The 19,995-nt window shown below is 46.4% G+C and overlaps 1 long non-coding RNA gene across 1 annotated transcript; it reads right to left on the bottom strand.

The window, feature by feature from the left end:
* Positions 1-8,726: 8,726 nt before the first annotated feature.
* LOC119869978 lies at positions 8,727-12,385 on the bottom strand. Its single transcript, XR_005354926.1, has 3 exons — positions 12,278-12,385; positions 9,360-9,432; positions 8,727-9,043 (listed from the first exon to the last, which is right to left on the bottom strand). It is a non-coding gene; the product is annotated as an uncharacterized LOC119869978 (long non-coding RNA).
* Between the last annotated feature and the right edge of the window lie 7,610 nt (positions 12,386-19,995).

Genomic DNA, 19,995 nt, shown 5'->3' with positions numbered 1-19,995 from the left:
CAGACAGCCAAGTGTGCGCCGTGTCGCTTAGCCAAAGCTGAGAAAGCACAACCAAAGAGCAGCCTCCTTCAGAATGACAGGGATTCATGAGAGAAAAGCTGGATGTTCTCCACTCTTTTTCCTGGCCGCCCCTGCTTGGTCATGAGCGCAGGATTGTCATAGCCAGAGACGTCGGCTACATGGCTCTTCTTCTCAGCTCCAAACAGGTGTAGTAACGGAGCATAGCTACTTGTGCGAAGATGAAGATGATGCATGCTAAGTTCTTATGCCTGATAGCTGACACCTAGAGGCTTCATTGTTAGCTGCTATGACCCTGTTGATTTCTAGGATTTTTGTCCCTCTATCTGGCATTTCCAGTCCCTCTCCCCCTCGGGGCAACCTTCCAGCAATAGGTCTCCGGGGATGCAAGGGAAGAGGGTTAAACCCTCTCACCACTCAGCATAGCAGGTGTCTCAGCAACAAGTCAAGCGGTGGCCTGAAAATAGCCAGAAAGTTGGCAGGGTACCTCAGTAAACCCCAGGATGTCATTTCCAGGATTGCAATGTGCCGTCACTTCATCTACAGATACACAGAGTCTGCTCACCTCCCCCGGCACTCTGCCTCACCAGGAGGAAGCAGGGACAGCCGTTTGTATACTTCGCCACTTCCACTCAGGGCCCCTCTGCCGCCCCACGGCACACTCATCCACCATTCTGTCTCCAAGGCTCTGAGGAAGGCTGAATCATGGGCCCGCACTCAGCCCCTGGAAAATGTGACTGTGCGAGGTTCCACAGCAAAGGGGGAATTAGGGTGCAGGTGGAATCGGGCTTGCCAATCATGTGATCGCAAAATAGAGTATCCAGCATGATGTTGGTGGGCTCTAAGTGATCACGTGGTTCTTAAAAGCGGAACAGGGAGGCAGAAGAAGAGAGGCAGAAGGAGGCTACAGTAAAAAGTGGTCAGAGAGATGCAGGGTCGTGGCTTTGCAGTCGGAGGAAGGAGGGCAGCAAGCCAAGGAATGTGGGCAGCCTCCAAAAGCTGGACAAGGCAAGGAGAGAGAATCTCCCCAGAGCTTCTAGAAAGGAACACAGCCCTGCTGGCACCTCGAAATTAGTCCCATGAGACCTGTGTTAGACTTTCAACCTATAGACAGAAAGACAAAAAATTTGTATGGCTTTAAGCCACCAAGTTTGAGGTAATTTGCCATGGCAACCATAGAACATGAATATGAGGCCTTTCTGCTCATCTGGTGACACCCATTCTGCTTTCCAAGGTGTATTTCTTACAGAAGTGGCACATCATCTCCATGATTCATTATTTTTAAAAAGATTTTATTTATTTATTTATTTATTTATTTATTTATTTATTTATTTATTTGAGACACACAGAGAGAGAGGCAGAGACACTGGCAGGGGGAGAAGCAGGCTCCCTGGGGAACCTGATAAGGGACTTGATCCCAGGACCCCGAAATCATGACCTGAGCCAAAGACAGATGCTCAACCACTGAGCCACCCAGGTGTCCCCACGATTTGTACTTTCATCCTGGTATCACAGGCTAGTTGAATACTAAGTCCCTATGGCCCACAAATATGGGTAAAAGTGTTTCACACTTGGGAACTCCAGTGAGAGCCTGCCTCAAGAAGTAGAGTGACTAAGGAGTCCTTTGAGCGGGCAGTTGTGGGCGTGCTCAGGGGTTGCCAAGAGCACCCAAGTTCTTCCTCAGAAACCCTTCAGTATCTTCCAACCTCATCATCACCATGGATCCTTTGAGCCCCAGCATTGAAGTTGTTATTCTTTTCTATTTTTATTCATCAGAGATACCTATAACTTCCAACCAAAGCTTGTGATTAGCCTGAAATGGCCAGAGCTCTCACAATGATTCATAGAATTCCAGGAAAAAAACAAAGCCAAGAAGCTTTAGAAGTCCAATATTCAGTAAATGTTTGACTGTCTGAGTTTTTATTTAATATTTAATATTTAAAATACTTGGAAAAGCCCCATTACCACCTCTCTGCCTTCCTAAAGGCCTCAGATTGAGAACTACTGAAAATATTTCATTTGTGTGATCCATTTACTCCTTAGTATCTAACTCTGTTCATGCAATTGTTGTTTCTGAGTACCTCTAAGTTCCCGGGGTTTTTCACTGTATTGGTAGATTCACTTCAAAGTCAGCTTAGATTCTGATCTATCAAGTGCACAGCAATGGTGACATCTATTGTGGGCCTTGGGGACTCCATAACCTCATACTGAAGCTTTCCGCAGTCCATCCCTGGGGAAACAAAGGGGCTGAAAATAAATCCCCTACAATCTCCTTTTTGGGCCATATACTCCCATTCCAAAACTAGTTAAAGCATGTACTTCCGGTTTATGGGAGTGTAAACTATTAGAGCCACTGCTGAAAACAGTTTGGCATTAACTATCTACTGAAGTTAAAAGATATGCATGCCCTGTCACCCAGAAATTCCTTGTCTAGGTTTATACTCAAAGAAATGTCTGCACATGTGCACTAATAATGCTCATAGCAGCATTATTCATAATGGCCCAAACTGGAAACATCTATGGGATAATGATACATAAAAAGCAGGGTGTTCATATGATGCAATACTATATAGCAGTGCATGAATGTTGCTGCATGCCACCACATGGATGTATTTCTATTTATAATGTTGAATTAAAAAAAGCAGATACACAGTAATGTTCTATGATTCTTTTTATACAATGTTCAAAAAGCAGATGAAGTCATAGCATTTGGGGCACCTGGTGGCTCAGTGGTTGAGCGTCTGCCTTTGGCTCAGGTTGTGATCCCGGGGTCTGGGGATCGAGTCCCGCATCAGGCTCCCTGCATGGAGCCTTCTTCTCCCTCTGCCCGTGTCTCTGCCTCTCTCTGCGTGTCTCTCATGAATAAATAAACAAAATCTTAAAAAAAGAAATCATAGTGTTTAAGAATTCAAGCCTAAGAGACAGAATTCTAAAGAAAAGGATGAAAAAGTTACCCTGATTATTACTCCTGGAGATGGTGATCAAGAGGAGACATGAGAGGGACTTCTGGGGCACTGGCCACATTCTACTTCTTCACCTTGGTCGGTAGTAAATCTTTGAATAAATACATTTTTCTGTCTGTCTGCTTTATTTCACACTTTTAAAAAGAAAGGTTAAAAATCTTATTCTAAACTATTTCCTTTAAAAATGCATTACATCTGGGCAGCCTGGATGGCTCCGTGGTTAGTGCCGCCTTCAGCCCAGGATGTGATCCTGGAGACCCAGGATCAAGTCCCACGTCAGGCCCCTTGCAGGGAGCCTGCTTGTGTCTCTGCCTCTCTCTCTCTCTGTGTCTTCCATGAATAAATAAATAAAATCTTTAAAAAAATAAAAAATAAAAATGCATTACTCTGAAATTTTCTTGTTTTATTATTTCCCATTATAAAACACATTTGTGAGCAAAAAAAGGCCATTTGAAAACAATCAGAAAAGTGGGAAAAATCACTTCTAATTCTTTCTCCCAAAGAGAAATACTATTAACCTTTGGTATATTTCTTTCCAATCTTTTTTTTTTTAATTCAATTTGCCAACATATAGCATAACACCCAGTGCTCATCCCATCAAGTGTCCCCCTCAGTGCCTGTCACCCAGTCACCCCCACCCCCCACCCATCTCCCCTTCCACCACCCCTAGTTCGTTTCCCAGAGTTAGGAGTCTCTCATGTTCTGTCTCCCTTTCTGATATTTCCCACTCATTTTTTTCCACTTTCCCCTTTATTCCCTTTCACTATTTTTTATATTCCCCAAATGAATGAGACCATATGATGTTTGTCCTTCTCTGATTGACTTACTTCACTCAGCATAATACCCTCCAGTTCCATCCATGTCAAAGCAAATGGTGGGTATTTGTCGTTTCTAATGGCTGAGGAATATTCCATTGTATACATAAACCACATCTTCTTTATCCATTCATCTTTCGATGGACACCGAGGCTCCTTCCACAGTTTGGCTATTGTGGACATTGCTGCTAGAAACATCGGGGTGCAGGTGTCCCGGCGTTTCACTGCATCTGCATCTTTGGGGTAAATCCCCAGCAGTGCAATTGCTGGGTCGTAGGGCAGATCTATGTTAAACTCTTTGAGGAACCTCCACATAGTTTCCCAGAGTGGCTGCACCAGTTCACATTCCCACCAACAGTGCAAGAGGGTTCCCTTTTCTCCACATCCTCTCGAACCTTTGTGGTTTCCTGCCTTGTTAATTTTCCCCATTCTGACTGGTGTGAGGTGGTATCTCATTGTGGTTTTGATTTGTATTTCCCTGATGGCAAGTGATGCAGAGCATTTTCTCATGTGCTTGTTGGCCATGTCTATGTCTTCCTCTGTGAGATTTCTGTTCATGTCTTTTGCCCATTTCATGTTCAATCTTTTTTCTATGACTACTTTTTAATGTTTGTATTTCTCCTTGTAGATGGTCATACTGCTTCAAATCTATATTTTAATGTTTTTCATTTAACATTGCCTCTAAGCATTTTCTAAAGATTTCATTTATTTATTTGAGAGAGAGAGAGTGAGGAAGAGAATGAACAGGGGTGAAGGGCAGAGGGTGAGAGGCAGAGGGAGAGGTAGAAGCAGACTTCCTTCTGAGCAGGGAACCCAATGAGGGGTTCTATCTCAGAACCCCAGGATCATGACTTGAGCCAAAAGCAGATACTTAACCAACTGAGCCACCCAGGCACCTCTATTTTAAAAGTAATTGCAGGGATCCCTGGGTGGCGCAACGGTTTAGCGCCTGCCTTTGACCCAGGGCGTGATCCTGGAGACCCAGGATCGAATCCCACGTTGGGCTCCTGGTGCATGGAGCCTGCTTCTCCCTCTGCCTGTGTCTCTGCCTCTCTCTCTCTCTCTCTCTCTGTGTGTGTGTGTGTGTGACTATCATAAATAAATAAAAATAAAAAGATAAAAATAATTGCAAACCTTCTAAATGATTATTTAATGATGATGTATTTATTTAATGATGCATTATTAAATGACATATCAACTTGAACAGCATTTAGGTGGCTTCCTCTTCTTTCTACTTATCAATAGTGTCATGATAGAATTTTCTGTGTATAGTCTTTTACGTATTTCAAATTATTTCCTGAGAATTGATCCCTAGAAATGGAGTTTCTGGAGCCAAAAGTAGTACCTTTCTAAGATGTGAAGCATGTCCCTTTTCCAGAGCCAGAGTTCAAGGAATTTATCAAGTCCAAACAGGCTCATCCTAAGTTCATTTAGAATAACTCCTCCCAGAACTAGATCAACAGGTCTACTGCTCTCTCCAAACTGCACTTCAGTTCCAGCGGTACCATGAAAATTGAGCTCACATTCCTTTCTCTCTCTTTCCACAGAGATGCATAGTTCAGGTGTACTTAGGTCACCTAGTAGGATCCTTTAGAGAAGCAGTGCTATAAGCTCACCAGTCAGTCTCTAAATGCTTACAGCAAGAATTCTGACAAAGTTTTTAGAGTCTTCATTGTGAAATGAGAATACTGATGCCTATTTTGGAGGAATATATGTGAGCATAAATAAGATAATGCATGCAAAGTATTAAGTATAGTGTCCACCACATAGTAAACTGTCTACAGACATGAGTGCTCTTCCTTCCTTTTTTTCCTGAGACCCACTTCTCACAACCTCCCAAATGGTGACAAGATCAAGAGAGAAAGAGAAGGGACATTTTCAGGAAAAGAACCCACAAAAACCTTAACTTCCAAGTATAATTTATGAGGTGGCAACATTTACAGGATGTAATTAGAGAGGTCCTTCCCCCAAAGGGGTCCTGTAATAAGAAGGCCCTTCCTCCAGGAAGACCTGAAAGTCTTACCAGTTGAGTCATTCTTGTAAGCCAAGGAATTGTCACCAGAAGGCTGAATCATTTGCTTTGTCATAGTTTTGCATAGGGTAGTGTCTCTCCAAATGTGGTTATTGGACCATTTTAGAATCACCTGTATATTAGGGTGAGTAAAGCTAGATGCTGTAATAAACAGTCCCAAAGTCTCAGTAGCTTACCAGCATAAGATTGCAGTTATTGCTCATTTCGTAGTTCATTAATGGGCTGTAAAAGGTGGTCTTCCCATCCAGGGGCACAGATTCTCTCCACCTAATGTCTCTACTATCATCTAGGGTCTCAGAGTCTTCTGCTACATTAGTTGTATCCAGCTGACAGATAATGAGAGGAGAAAGAATGAATGTTGAGAATTCAAGAGTGGTTTTAGGGACCAATGCTAGAAGTCATCTATATCACTTTTGCTTCACATTCTATTGGTCAGGACTCAATCATACAGTCAAGCTCTGTTTAGCTCAATTCAAGAAGAAAGGAAAACAATTTTGGTGATCTCACTGCATACCTGGGGTGACTGTAAATATATGAATTTCAGTATACATATTTGTACTATACATATATTTTTTTCAGTGGGTCTGAAAAAATACTGCATCAAAATCTCTGGATCCTGGGATCCCTGGGTGGTGCAGCGGTTTGGCGCCTGCCTTTGGCCCAGGGCGCGATCCTGGAGACCCGGGATCGAATCCCACGTCGGGCTCCCGGTGCATGGGGCCTGCTTCTCCCTCTGCCTGTGTCTCTGCCTCTCTCTCTCTCTCTCTGTGTGACTATCATAAAATAAAGAAAAAAAAAATCTCTGGATCCTAGGAATGTGACATTGAAACATATGATTTTTATGGATACTAAACCAGGAGCACTGGCCCAGAGGTAGCTTTGATGGCCTCAGCACAAGTGACAAAGGAGAGGCAGCCCTGTCATTGACTATACCTTAGGTACCAGGCTGAGTACCCAGAGTAGTTTTGCAAATCTTCAAGAACCTGCAACAACTGTAGTGTAAGGACTCCCAGGATGCTTGCCCTCAACACTCAGATTCCAACATCACACTGAGAGTGGGTAAGCATGGCATTTACCAGATCCTTTTCTCAGCAGGTTTTTTAAAAAAGATTTTATTAATTTATTCATGAGAGACACACAGAGAGAGGCAGAGACATACACAGAAGGAGAAGCAGTTTCCCTGCGGGGAGCCTGATGCCAGACTCCACTCCAGGACCCCAGGATCATGACCTGAGCCAAAGGCAGACGCTCAACCACTAAGCCACCCAGGTGCCCCCTTTACTCAGCGATTTTATTCTTCCTCAGACAAAGGAAATATTGTAAGGCTATACTGAGTAACAGAAATAGGAGCCAGCCCACATAACTCAAATGCATTTACTTTAGGGTTATTGTTGAGGACATCATTTTATGGGGACACATGGAAGAAATTTCTCTCAGGTGTCACTACCATAAATAGGTGCTTTTTCTGTGAGAAAGCAGTTTATTTGTATTTTACACACTGTGAATCATGACATTTATTGTGTTTCCTCTTCACACTAACTTTTGGGAAGTTTAGAGCCAAAATTTTAGACAATCTTTTTGCAAGTATACAGAACTTAGTCCCAGTATATCTTATTCTACTTTTAATGCAAATATTCATGTTGTTTTCTTAACTTGTCAAAGTGTACATCTTTGCACATGTTTCTTGACTTCTATTTTCAGCAAGCAGGGCGTAGAAATGGATTTTTTTTGTTTTTTTTTTTGTTTTTTTTTGTTTTTTAGAAATGGATTTTTAACTATTAAATAGGATGTTGTGACAGAAAAGTGAACAGAAATATTAATCCGTGGTCTTTTGGCCATGTTTTAGCCCAAGATAAATGTTCCCCACAAATGACATGCATGAAGCCTTCTTCGTCCATTTAACCCAGCACCAACTGACTTTCCTCAGAGACCTCAGAACAGAATTAATTAAAACCAGATGCACCTTTTTTTTTAATTTATTTTTTTATTGGTGTTCAATTTACTAACATACAGAATAACACCCAGTGCCCGTCACCCATTCACTCCCACCCCCCGCCCTCCTCCCCTTCTACCACCCCTAGTTCGTTTCCCAGAGTTAGCAGTCTTTATGTTCTGTCTCCCTTTCTGATATTTCCCACACATTTCTTCTCCCTTCCCTTATTTTCCCTTTCACTATTATTTATATTCCCCAAATGAATGAGAACATATCATGTTTGTCCTTCTCCGACTGACTTACTTCACTCAGCATAATACCCTCCAGTTCCATCCACGTTGAAGCAAATGGTGGGTATTTGTCATTTCTAATAGCTGAGTAATATTCCATTGTATATATAAACCACATCTTCTTTATCCATTCATCTTTCGTTGGACACCGAGGCTCCTTCCACAGTTTGGCTATCGTGGCCATTGCTGCTAGAAACATCGGGGTGCAGGTGTCCCGGCGTTTCATTGCATTTGTATCTTTGGGGTAAATCCCCAACAGTGCAATTGCTGGGTCGTAGGGCAGGTATATTTTTAACTGTTTGAGGAACCTCCACACAGTTTTCCAGAGTGGCTGCACCAGTTCACATTCCCACCAACAGTGTAAGAGGGTTCCCTTTTCTCCGCATCCTCTCCAACATTTGTTGTTTCCTGCCTTGTTAATTTTCCCCATTCTGACTGGTGTGAGGTGGTATCTCATTGTAGTTTTCATTTGTATTTCCCTGATGGCAAGTGATGCAGAGCATTTTCTCATATGCATGTTGGCCATGTCTATGTCTTCCTCTGTGAGATTTCTGTTCATGTCTTTTGCCCATTTCATGATTGGATTGTTTGTTTCTTTGCTGTTGAGTTTAATAAGTTCTTTATAGATCTTGGAAACTAGCCCTTTATCTGATATGTCATTTGCAAATATATTCTCCCATTCTGTAGGTTGTCTTTGAGTTTTGTTGACTGTATCCTTTGCTGTGCAAAAGCTTCTTATCTTGATGAAGTCCCAATAGTTCATTTTTGCTTTTGTTTCTTTTGCCTTCGCAGATGCACCTTTCTAAGATCACTCTGTCTCAGCCATCGTTTCTTTTTCTGAGGTGGAATCATCTTTTTATGATCCCAGAGATAGCACAGAACCTGATACTATCAAGGGAGTAGAATGGGTGAATAGCTCTTGGCTTTGATAAATTTTGCTCTCTGTCCAAACCTGCCCACAATAATGTTTAAATCAAACGATGGAAAGAAACCTGGGGGGAAAAATCATGTAGTTTTAAGACATTCTAAGGCCATTATTTAGTAAAATTTTCTCACACTCAATTTAATAGGTAGGCTACAGAAGGGATTAAGAGAAAGATATCCAAGTATTCACTCAATTAACTAAAATTTCGTGGGCGTTTTTATGTTCTAGTGCTAGTGGCTTTCAGGTTATTCCCATTTTACACACATCCAGACACGCAAAACAAGCACACCCTCGGGGAAGGGAAGGAGGTATGGAGAGAATGTGGTCGAATTTCTTTTGGGACCGACTTGAGAGATGTCGCCTCCAAAGGCGGGGGCCTTTACCTTCAGCACCAAGGCCAGCGCACCTGGCTCTTGTGGGCTCTCCTCCTCCTCACTCGGGGACTCACGCCCAGAACTGCAAAAAAGAAATATTCTTTGTCAACTAAACTCGCCTTCCTTATTCTTAAAAGCTTCATAAATTGTTCTTCATGGAGTAGCCATTGGTACTAGCAGGAAAAGTTTCTGACGACAGGAGATGAAAATTCACTGGAGATCTGCGTCCTTCTGAACATGGGCACGCGCACGCGCGCATACACACACACACACACACACACACACACACACACTGTTGCCAGATGGTCTCTATGTTGGTCGAGTTCTGCTCTCATCACTCCCTGCACCTCTTAGCACTGAGAAACAGGCAGAGCATTTCTTGCCTCTGGTTCCAAAAAAAAGTGACATCCGTGCACAGACGGAGACAGAAGGTGGGAAAGGACCACAAATGCTCAAGATTCTGGTTTTCTGAGATCTGTTTTTCTAAGAGCTTTTATCCCTTGGCTTTGTGTATAAGTCTTGCCGGTAAGGCTAACTAACAAACAATAACAACCTACCAAACAGCCGTTTCCAACTAAAGTAAATAAAATGTGAGGGAGAAAAATGGGACAATTGGCAACGTTATCCCCATTTAATGGATGGGGAAATTGAGCCGGAGACGTTAAGCTACTTGCCCAAGGTAACACAGTGAGTCTGTGACAAAGACGAACCAAAAAGCCAGATCTCGTCTTCCTTTCTGCTGGTCTTTCATCAGCAACATACATATAGTTGCCAACTGTCTCCAGGAGCCCCAATTCTGTACCCCTCCCTCCGGCCCAATTATCTGAAAACCAAAAGAGTAGAAAATCGAAAATGAGATGGAGGTCGGCAGGGACGTGAGGCAGCGGATTGCTGCCGCTTCCATGCTTCCTTTTTCAGAAGCTAAAATCGACTCTGCCCTTCCTGGTTGACAGCCCCTTGCCTGCGGCGCGACTCCTGGCCTCGGCGGGGGTCCGCGCAATCTGGGCGCCTCCAGCTGCCCGTGCTCCTCCACGAGTCGCCAGCCGCAGAGCTCAGGGCCAAACTGGGACGGAGCGAGGGCGCCCGGGAACCGGCGCCCGGGGCCCTCCCTGCCCGAGCCGCCCCGGGCGGCGCCGCTCGCTCTCCCTGCCCCGCGCGCTGCTCGGCCTGGAGCGCAGCGGGAGGCAGGGAGGCCGCCGGGCCGCCGGGGCGCCGGAGCGCTGGGGAGAGGCCCGGAGCCTGGGCTGTGCGCGGCGTGGAGCAACGGTTTCCCTCAGCCAGCTCCCTCCCGGGTTAGCACTCGGTGCCAGGGAGCAGCACGGGTCTATCCCCCCGCCGCCTCCCTCCCCAAGCGCGCCCGGGCCAGCTTCCATCTGATTAGAATGTTTCTTCCATCTGATTAGAATGACAGTAGCTTTCAAGTCATTCATTAGGAGAAGAATTTTAGTCTTAAAAGAAAAAAAAAGAGGGTCCCACTGTAATTGTGAATCGTAATAAATGCAAACTTCTGGTGCCTTCCTCCGCAGTATGTAAGACAGTAAAAAATGTGTCTCGTCCAAGCGCACCCCCTCCCCAAGCCCATTGTGAAGTCAATCGCTAACAAAGGGGACGTGTGAATATTCAACACCGAGTCTTTCAGTTGTATTTTCCGGAATCCCTGAGTCGGCTCTTTTTTTTTTTTTTTTTTCTCTAAATCGGCGAATACCTGTTTAAGTTTTAAAAGCACATGGAAATAGCCCGCGAGCGACCATATAATTTGATTTGCCAGGCAATCTGCAGAGCGATCGCACATCATTTATAATGTTCATTGAGCATTTTGCCTAATTGTGTCTGTCTCTGAAAGGGCAGCGCACCCCCTCCCGACCGCGAGCGGCACAAGTGGCGACATTCCCATGGAGCGGCCGCGCGGCAGCTTGTCGCATTCAGTGCGGGCGGCCGGGCCGCGCGCTTCCCCGCCCTGCGGCCGGGAGCGCCTGACACTAATAGCTCGCGGCTCAGGTACGAGCGGGCGCCGCGCTGACTCCATTCAATTCACAACCGGCCGCGCTTGCAGGTGTCGCCTTTTGAAACCTCCATTCAGGCGGCCGCTGTTCACTTCTCGCTGCGCCGCGGGTTTTGTGGAAGCGCAAGAATGGGGCTGATTATGCCGGTGCCCACATGCCGCCCCCGCACGCCCCCACCCCGGCCGGCGCGAGGCTTCCCTCGGCCAAAAGGGGCGTTTAATTCGTTCTGGGGCCGCAGAGAGCCAGCGTGGCCGACAAAGCCCGGCTCCCCAGGTAACCCCGGTTCCCGGCGGCCCCGGGAGGGGGCGCGCGCTGCCTCCCGCGCCGCCGCGATCCCGCCGACGCCCGCCGGCCCCCCAGCCCGGCCAGCCAGGGTGCCTCGGCCGCCGGCTCCCGCGGCCCCCGGGCCGGGCCCGCCCTCGGCGCCGCGTCCCCGTCCCGCCTCTCTGTCCCCAGAGCCAGGACGGCCCAGCCGGGGAGACGGAAGCTCAGCCGGCAAAGGGCGGTGGCCGCGGCCGCTTTGCGCGCGGGTGCGCTCCCCGTTACGCGTGGCCCGCCCCCTCCCCTGTCTCGGGGGGACACCGCGACAGCGCTTCGGGGAAACGCTGGAGACGCTCGCTCCTTTTATCCGCCTCTGCGGCTCGGCGCCGGGCGCGCTAAGCTCCAGGGCGCCGAGCGGGCTTGGGAGACGGCGAGCGTGGCCCGGAATACACGCAGCGGCTGAGCGCTCCCGCCCGGTCGCCTTCCCCGGCCGCCCGCGCCCCAGGTAGGGCCTCCCCCCGGCCCCCCGCCCGCCCCGGCCGTCGGGGCTCTTGCGCGAGCCGGATCGCGCCCCCGAGCGCCCGGCCTTCTGCTGCGCGCCGCGCCCGCCCGCGGGGAGGGGGCGCCAGGCCGGGAGCCGCGGGCCCGACACCTGCGTCGTACCTTGCAGGGCGCAGTGGGCGTCGGCCCCGGCGGGGGCGGGGGCGGGGGCGGGCCCGTCCCGCTTTATCATTGGATTTCCGCGGGCGTCCGAGGACGCCGGCACCCATTCGTTCCACTCGCTGCGCTCTGTGAACGAGCCCGGGCGGGCGGGGGGCCGGGCTGGGGGAGGGCCGGGTGGTCTCCCCCCCCCCCCCCCCGCCCCGCCGGCCGAGCCGAGCACAAGTGTTGGGATTCCCACGGGCCGGCGTGCTCTGCGGCTGGAGGCCCGGCACCCGGGGCCCGGGAGACGCGGCGGACACAGAGGGGTTTGTAGACGGGGTGACCTCCGCGCTCCCTCTCTGAAAGGGCCTGAAAGGAGCCGTTTATGGTGCATTACCAGTCAAGGGCTCAGGTACCAGCGCCTTGTGTCGGGAAGCCCCGGCGGCCGCCCGTGCTGCAGGTGTCAACTATACAAGCGCCCCGGGAGCGGGGGGCGGCGGGGGCGGGGGGCGAGCTCGGAGAAGGGGGCAGGGGAGGGGCGCCCGGCCGCGCCAGCGCCCGCCACTCGCGCGCTTGGGTTGTTTTTTCTTTGGCAGAGCAGCCAGCCTGGGGTGCAGGCCCGGGTCCTAAGGGGGTGGTAGAGAAAGCAGCGGGGGCAGGGGACCACAGCACGTTATTTATGGGCTTCTCTTGATGGAGGGGGGAGTCGGGGGAGGCTTTGGGCCTCTGCCCAGCCCCAACCCAGTTTCCTGGCTGAGGGCAGAGGGAGGTCACAGGAGAAGAGAACTTCTGAGTGGGGGGCGAGGGCTGTGCCAGCACTTGCCCATGTTGGGGTGCTTGGGCCTCCAGGGGCCTGCCGGATTTAACATGGATTTCCCAAGTAGGTCTGTCTTCTCATCCGTCTTCCTGTGCAAAAAAGGGCCTGAGGCTGGGTGCACCTGTAACAAAGGTGGAAGCAGTGGCCTTCTCTCGCCTCTCCCCAGCGCCGGAGTCACTCCCTGTGCAGGAGAAACCAAGGAAGATTCCATACCCTCAGTGGTCACCCCTGTGTGCGCGGGGCCCCTCTGTTCACTCAAAGGCCTCTCAAGGGGAGAACCCAAACCCCTCCGGTTGGCTTCTATAAAGCAAAACCTGGAAATGGTATTTTCCTTAGGGAGGGGATTGTTAATAGAGTTTACTTCCTAGATTGGCCCCCAGAAGCCTTTCACGGGACCAACATACTCTAGAAAAAGAGCACAAAACACTGCCATGATATTAAGATAATTAAAAAAAAAAACAACAACTGGTGTTTAATGATTTCATGGCCAACCTTAAAAAGAGAATGAGGCAGACACACATTTTAGGTGTGTCTGAATGAAACCTCTGGGTATGTGCAAAGGTTTTAGAGGTTGTCTGCCTTGTTTCCTTATCTAATATTACCCTTTTCCTTCTTGCAGGCACATGACCACAATTCCTTTTATAGGAGTTATCAATTATTACCATGAGCTTTTGACTATTGAATAAAACTAAGAGATTTTCTTAAGTAACAGAGAAATTGGACAGAGTGGTGAAGAGGATGAAGATGGGTGTGTGTCTGAAGAGAACAGTTTGAGAGGAGAATGAAGGGCAGAGAATAGATTTCTTACAAAATGAAAAAAGTCCTTCCCATCTAAAAAGCAAAGCACAAATCACCCCTGCTCTATCATCACATTCACGACTAAATTTCTTAAGTTGCTCAAATTCGGTGTTTCGATTTCCTCACCTTTATCCAGTCCTCAGCACATTGTATTCTGGCCCACATTCTCAACACCGAAACCCTCTCTTTTTAAATTTTCACCATTGACTTCTTTGCCCCCAAATTTAAGGACAATTTCCAGACCTTATCTTGCCTAAAGCTGCAGCAAACGGGCCCATTCTTCCTCCTGATACTAGGAGCAGAATCCTCCATATCTGTTTTGTTTGTTTCTCTTCCCCATAGTCATTAGGTACCAAGTCCTAATGTTCTCCTTCTAGAATATGTCTCCAATCCGCCCAGCCACCACCCAGTTCAGGTCTTTATAATCTCCCGGCTGCTCTCCTGCTACCATCTTCTGATTTGTCTCCCATCCCGCCAGTAATCTTGCTTTGCTCCGACCCATTTTCCAGCACTGCAGCCTGAGTGTCCTTCCTAAGTGACCAAGTTGATCATGCTACCCTCTGCTTAAAACCCTTTCTCAGCTTTTCCATTTCCTGACTACTTATGTATGAATTATAAATATGTGCTGCTTGAATGCTCCTGTACTGGACAATTACATACATTATAAAGAATAAGACATATGACTTTAAAATAATGAGATAAAAGTATAGATTATAGTTCAACATTGTCTTCTCATACCCCAGTGCATCTTCTCATCCACTCTGGAAATGGTCTGTGTTAGGCCAAACTCCTTAATACAGCCTCCAAGGTCTTCCTTTCTCATGGACACAGAGGGGTTTATAGACAGGATGACCTCTCTTTACTTCATCCTTAATAAAGTTCTTTTATTTCTTCAAATGCCATGATAATCATTCTCTGTTTGTCTCTGGTTCACATTAATTTCAACCTCTGTTCTCTGTTTCCATTAGTCTGTAAGCTCCATGAAAAAAGAAATCTGTTTATCATAGTCCCCAGCACAGAATAGGTGCTCGATAAGTGTTTGTTGCACAAATGAGCATGACACTTCTCAGAGGCAGCCATGTTTTCCAGAGAGAGGCTAGAAAGCAGAGAAACCTGGTCCAGAGAAATAAGAACCAGGCAGAAGTTGCAGAGGGGACCAAAAAGAGGCACTAACATCTTTCCAGATCATGGTGCATGACCTAGGATGCAAATTAGGCTGCTCTATAAAAGAGTGTAAAAACAGAGTGATTTAAGTGAGATGGAAGCCTACTTGTTTCTCATAAAAACAAGACCAAACTAGGTAGGTACTCCAGGCTTGGTGTGGGATCTGAATGATGCAGGAGACTCAGACTCTTCCGGTCTACTTACTCACTGATTCCCAACCTGTATAGATGAAAATCTTATGGCTCAAAGTGGCTGCTCCATCTCCCTGCCATTGCATCAGCATTCCAGCCAGGGGGGAAGAGGGAAAGTGGCAACATGGCACATGTTCTTCCCCAAAGATCGAGCCTCAAAAGTGAGTATCGCTTCTGCTCACGTCCTATTAGTTAGAAGTTAGTCTCATCGCTACACTGAGCTACAAGGGTAACTAGAAAATGTAGTTTTTATTCTGGGTGCCCATGTGCCCAGCTGAAATTGTGAGCTTCTGTTACCAAAGTCAGAGGGAGAGAACAGATACCAGAATTTTCAGTATTAGAGATGCCTGGTCCTGCTGCCTTCCTGAGGCCTAGCTAGATTCCTGCTCTTGGCTGCTAGGACACTCCCTGTATCCCATGCCACAGCCCTCTTTGAATGTTTCAGATAGTTCAAGTCGGTTTCCGTGACTTGAAATCAGATTTTAAGCCAGTTATGCTACTTTACTGAGTATTTCTATGGTGACGCGAGGCGAAGTGCAACCACCCAGGTGTGTCAGGGAAGCCAGGTTATGCTGCAGTCGCCACCCCAAATCTCAGTGGCTGAACTCAAGAACAGTTTGTTTCTAGTCCAGGTTCCCCGTTCCAGGAGGGTTTTCAGGAAGACCCTGATCATCGCAGTCACTCAAGGTCCCAGGCTGAAGGATGTGCTGCCTCAAGATGTGTTTGCACAATCACCACGGAAGGAAAAGCATATAGGACACTGGCCTTTAAAGCTTCCCGCCAGAAATGACATGTCATTTCTACTCATCTTTCATTACCCAACCCCCCCAAGCAATCATGGCCACATCTTGCCTCACGGAGAGCGGGGAAGTACCAGCTTATCATCAGCCCCAAAGAACACACAGAGATCCGTAGCATGTCCTGCTGGCTCCCACAACACGGGTGCCTGCCTAACAGTGGAAGCTTCTCAGGTTTACTCTTGGTGTGAGGCACCCAGAATGCACAACATGATCCTTCCGTACCTCCCCCACCCTTCTCTGCACAGGTCAGCCCTGCTAGAGAGGAATGTGCTCTCCAGGTGCTGGGGACCCCTGAGGCCAATGACAACATAAATCTCTCACATCACTTTAAATCAGGGTGGGGAGACGTGGATGCATTGGCAGCTCTGCTTCTGCCCAGGATATCATTAACACTCTTAGGAATCTCTGCACATTTGCCTACTCCATCTCGGAGTTTTGCGATGGGCTTGTACTCAGGCCGGGCGGGTTTCAAGCATCTGCAAAGAAGACACAAGGATCAGGAATGTGTGAGGAAGGAAGATGCTCTGTCCTGAGGACAATACAAGGAAATGGGCTTCCAGGCTGGCAAAGGCTAAATAAAGGTGAGAGATGCAAGGGGCTTCAGGAGATCTCCTCCTGCTTCCAAAATGCTGCAATAAAGCCACATTTTAAAAATTCATGCCTGTGATTTATGGCATTACCTTTCAAGGGCACTAATAAAATGCCAGAGAGATGACCAGTTGGTTGCTATGTGTTGCTCACACCTTAGTGGAGCAGATGTTTTCCTTTATGGCCTCTGGCTGAGATCAATGGCCCTGAAGTAATTGGCTTTTAAAGAGGGCAAAAAGGATAATTTGGAGCACTGGACATTCTTTGAAGACACGGGTCTTGGTGGGGTATATATGTGGTCATCATGAGGCCACTCCATGCCTGAGTGGAGGCAGAGCGAAGAAAGGAGGCACAAAAAGGCAAAGTGAAATGCACTCACCCTGGGCTTGCTTGAGACCGAGCCGGTCATATCTCATGGATTTGCTGGCACCTACTCCCCTAAAGCAGGGAAAACCATGGGCTCTTGCCTGCCTTGGGCTTTCTCATAAATACATTTAAACTCCTAGCAACACACTTCTGCCCCGCATCATGTGGTTAGACTCACTCAAGACTCAACTAACTCAGCATCATTCTCTTCATGAAGCTCACAGGCTGAGCCCCTTAACCTCCACAATAGGCCTTACTACACTGGATTATAATAATTGTTCCCCTCTCTTACTACCCCAAGGATGTCTTAAGGCCTAGAGACTGTATTTTATTCATCTCTGTATCCCCAACATTTAACCTGGTGATTGAACACAGTTGATGCTCATAACATGTTTTTATTTTAAATTTTTTTAAAAGATTGTATTTATTTAAGAGAGAGAGAGAGAGAGCAAGAGTGAGGGGAGGGTCAGAGGGAGAAGCAGACTCCCTGTGGGATGTGGAGCTTAATCCCCAGCACCCAAAGATTATAACCCAAGCTGAAGGCAGACACTTAACTGACTGAGCCATCTAATGCCCCTCAAAACATGTTTTTAAGGGGATAAATTAAGGCTTAAAAAGAGGGTCTGTTTACATTTTCTCAGTATTTCCACATTGCTTATAACTTTCTATATAATGATAAAAAAAAGACAATTTGGATTTTAAAAAATGTAATTGACTGTTTGGCATTATATAGACCAGTAGTCTCCAAAGTGAACAAGATGTTCCCACTGGACTATAGGAAAAATTTTAGAACTTTGATTATGTTTTTTCCTCATTTTTCTAAAATTTCTTTTTGTACATGTTTCAAATGAATGCACTATATTAATACAATCTTATCTCTATGTAATTTTTAAGTACATAAAAATACATAAATTCCCATTTAGAGTGCATACTCAAACATGGCAATGATAAAGTATCAGGCACAGCTAACCCCCCCCCCCCCCACACACACACGGTATTTTTCTTTTTTTATTTGATAGCATCCCAAATTTTAAACAGGAACATGGCCACCCACTTAAGACCACATTTGTCAGCTTCCCTAGTAGCTAGAAGTGGTCATGGAATGGCTCAGACCAACGGAATGTTGGCAGCCATGATATGCGCAGACTTCAGGTCATGTTCTTAAAAGAAAAGGAGTGTGCCTTTCTTTTTCCTTCTTCTTGCTGGCTGGGATGCAGACATAAGGGTAAGAGCTGGAGCAGCCATCTTAGGCCGCAGGATTAGGAGCCATGTTTCAGGAAGATAGAAAGAAATCACAAGGAAGCTGGGCCTCAAGCCATCACATAAGCTTCCGACTGCTTATGCTTGGATTATTACACGAGAAAGACATAATTGTAATACTCTTAATCACTCTTATCTTTAGATATTTATTAAAGAAGTCAGACCTTTGTCCCGGAACATGCAAGGTGTGCAGTCAAAAAGAAAATTGGAGGGCAGCCTGGGTGGCTCAGCGGTTTAGCGCTGCCTTCAGCCTGGGGCCTGATCCTGGAGACCCGGGATCGAGTCCTGCGTCGGGCTCCCAGCATGGAGCCTGCTTCTCCCTCTGCCTGTGTCTTTGGCTCTCTCTCTGTGTCTCTCATGAATGAATAAATAAAATCTTTTTAAAAATTGGAGACATCAAGTCTCCAATTGACTTCTTTGTATAGACAATCAGGCCTGCCTCAAGGTGAGAGATACCAATGGAAGAGCTTTGCTTTTTTTTTTTTCTTTTAATGCCTGTGATATCACTTCTCATTCATACCTTCTTCTCTTCTTATTTCTTCTGTGCCTTATAGACTTTTAATAAAAACTTAGTACTGTATACTTGAAAGTTGCTATGAGAGTAGAGCTGTTTTTTTTTTTTTTTAAAGATCTTGTTCATTTATTCATGAGAGACACACAGAGAAGGCAGAGACATAGGCAGAGAGAGAAGCAGGCTCTCTGCGGGGACCCCCATGCAGGACTCTAGACGACACCCTGAGCCGAAGCTCAACCTCGGAGCCACCCACGCATCCCTATGAGAGTAGAGCTTTAATGTTCTCCCCATAACAACAACAAAATGGTAATTATATGAGGTAAAGGATGTGTTAACATACCTTATTGTGATAAGCATTTCACTGTATGTAAGTGTATGAAGTCATTACCTGGTACACTTTAAACATATACAGTGTGATATGTCAATTATACCTCAATAAAGTTGGGAAGAAAAAGAAAAACTTATTGATTAACCAGCTGAGTATCGGGGGAAACAGGACGAGAACTAGCATTCACTGAGTACCTACTGTGCACCGGGTATTTTACACATACCATTGCATGAACTTTCATCAACAATCTTTTTTTAAGTAGATAGCATTATTTCTTCCCATTTCCATAGTCAGTGAAACTAAAGCTCAGCAAGATTAAAGAACTGATCCAAGAACGAACAACTGTAAGGAGTAGAGCAGATATTTAAATTCAAATTCAGTTCTACCCAAGCCAAATGCCCACATTTTTCCATTTCTTACTCTTTCGTATTTCAAACCCTTCCTCTTTCAAACTTGCGAACTCTTCCTCTTGTGTCTTCTCTTTCATTTTGCTTCACTTCCTTTATACTCTGCATCCTTCTTCCCTTTCCTCTCCACCTTCTAATCCTGTCACCTGAAGCCCAGGACATGTATTTGATAATCCTCTGGAGCAGCCTTTCTCAAACTTGACTTCTCATGCTCTTTCTCTTTAGTGTTTTTTTTTTTTTTAATTGAAGTGTGGTTGACACACAATGTTACATTAGTTTCAAGTGTACAACATAGTGAGTTGACAAGTTTTTATGTTATGCTATGCTCACCACATACTTGACTTTTGATGTGTGCATGTACTTCTATGTGTATATACAACATATATGCATATCTGTACTTACATATAAAATCTCCATTCTTTTCATAGAAAAATGAAACAACCACCAATAAGAGTTTTGATGGGTCCTCAGTGTCAGCTTAAATTATTATTAATATGAAATCATTT

The sequence above is a fragment of the Canis lupus genome, chromosome 2 (genome assembly GCF_011100685.1).
Source record: "Canis lupus familiaris isolate Mischka breed German Shepherd chromosome 2, alternate assembly UU_Cfam_GSD_1.0, whole genome shotgun sequence".
NCBI classification, from domain to species: domain Eukaryota; kingdom Metazoa; phylum Chordata; class Mammalia; order Carnivora; family Canidae; genus Canis; species Canis lupus.
The sequence above is the reverse complement of the archived record's forward strand: the minus strand, read 5'-3'. Positions and strand labels throughout refer to the sequence as shown.